This window comes from Mesoplodon mirus (assembly GCF_964341445.2).
Source record: "Mesoplodon mirus genome assembly, chromosome: 3".
In the NCBI taxonomy this organism is placed as follows: Eukaryota; Metazoa; Chordata; class Mammalia; order Artiodactyla; family Ziphiidae; genus Mesoplodon; species Mesoplodon mirus.
The window spans coordinates 116,902,141-116,904,427 of NC_138978.1; positions in this window are offsets into that span (position 1 = coordinate 116,902,141).

The following is a 2,287-nucleotide window of genomic DNA, read 5'->3' on the forward strand; positions in this document are numbered from 1 at the left end:
GCTGGGGATGAGCTGGCGTCAGGGCTTCTGCATGTGTCACAGGATATGAGCTCATCCTCATTACACTGGGCAGGGGAAGGACAGTTACCCGGCCTCTTCATGTGGGCCTGTGGGGTCACTCTCACAGACACCGAGAGGATCTCCCCTGTACACATGCCTGTCTGTGTCCCAGATGGGGCAACCTGAGAGCAGAGCATGGGGCCTCTGAGCCCCAAAAAGCCTGGGGATCCTCCAACCCCTCCCCTGCACACACACATCTCAGCTCCATGCTTCACCCTCCTCACCACACCCTAGCTTTGCCCAGTGGCCAAAGACTCTCACACACTGTCTTCCCTGCAAAGCTCTCATTATGCTATGAATCAGAGGGTGGGAGGTAGATCTGGCAGGTACTAGTCCCTGGAAACCCATAAGACCAGTGTGGCTACCTGGGACTGCCTGTCATGAGCTGGGGAGGGGCAGATTCCTCCTATGTGATGTCAGCAGCAGAGCACAGGGCATGGGTGCCCATGTGTGAGGATACAGGGTCGGTTCTGCATTGGAGAGGGGGATGGCAGGGGGCAGGGTGGAGAGGCCTTTCCCAGCCCCAGAAGATGGCCATCCCTGTGCTAAGGTGGAGAACATGTGAGGTCCCAGGTGGGCTCAGGGACCAGAGAGGGCATGAGCAGAGGGTAGTATTCTGGAGGCAGGAGTCCTTCCATCTGTCTTTCCAGACTAAGCCCCAGGAGCATGGCAAAATTAGCACCATAAATAGATCTATTTGGGGTTGGGAGGGAGGTGCCTGTGGGGAAATCAGAATGAATCTTGAAGTTAGCCCCAGAAATGAGTATTTTCCTTGATATTATTCTAATATTTCTTTTTTGATTAGGTTGTGAAGAAGAGAGTTCAAATGATGCTCATAAAATAAGCTATTAACCAATCATTAAAAAGAAAGGCAAGTCACAATTCAGTTTTGTTTACACACACACACACACACACACACACACACACACACACACACACCACTAAACTGCTCAATGGTAATTGTCTCCAGGTGGTGAGATGCACCGTTCTTTCATTCCTTCAACAAATGTTTATAGAGCACTGATTATATTCGATGGTTATGACAGGTTTTGGGGACATAGTGGAAAACACACTAGGCAAAACTCCTGCCTTTTAGAGATTATTTTCCAATGGGAAACATGGAAAATAAACAAGTCAACAGAAGTGTATAAAAGGGCCCTCAATTGTTTTTAGTGAAATGAAGCGAACCAGGGAATAACTCTCTAGATGGGGTCTCAGGGAGGCTCTCTGGCAGGTCCCCACATTTACAGTGAAGCTGAAAGACACAGAGAGCCCCCAGAGGTGGGGAGCACTGGGCTTGTCCTAGTAACTGAGGACACTCAGTGAGGGTCTTTGAACCTGAGGCAGTGGTTTGGATTGTATTCCAGGAGTGTTAGGTCATCATCAGCACCGGGGAGGGACAAGCAAGCTCTAATCCCCACTCTGAAAGCTGGCTTAAGCTATTTTTAGAGAGTAGTTTAGAGAAAGTAATGGATGATCTAGTTTTCATTTTATACCTTCATGCATTTCCCCAAAACATTGTATGAAATGTTTGTTTTATCACCATAAGAAGCAATCCTTATTATTTAATTTTTATGTATTATATATTTATTTTAAATATATATATATATAGATTTATATATTAAAGACTTAGAATGGTCCATGCCTTGGAGTTTTGGTGAGCATGGCATTCTTGGAAACTTCTGTAACTACAGCCTTCAGCATAGGGCCTGGATAACCTCTAGCACACGGTAGCCCCTGCAAAGCCTTCTGCTTGACTTTTTGGGCCTCAAGTTGTCAGACTCAACCCTACCCCATCCCAGGACAGAGATTATTTCCACACAGAATGGAGTTATAGATGTGTCTTAAGAGCAGATGAGTTGTGGACTAGTGGCCAAGAGAATCCCCCAACAGCCCCATCCCTTCATGAGAAGTGATTCCTCCCACCTTTACACAGCATCTCCAGACTGGACATCCCAGAAAGACATATAACTTTCTATTCTGTGCCCTTGGAAATGAATCCCACAGCCTAATAATGAGGAAAAACCCATTTTATAGGTGGAGAAACTGAGATTCAGAAGAAAAGCTTGGCTGAGGTCACAAAACAAGAGGAAAAGGGGAACAGGTTCCTGAGATGTCTCCCTCACCTCCCTGTGCCCAGGTCACGAGTATCACAGGAGTGAATGAGCCTCCAGAGCCCTCTGGCCAGGCAGGAGCTGTGTGTCCCTGTGAAAAGGGGCCCTGAGGG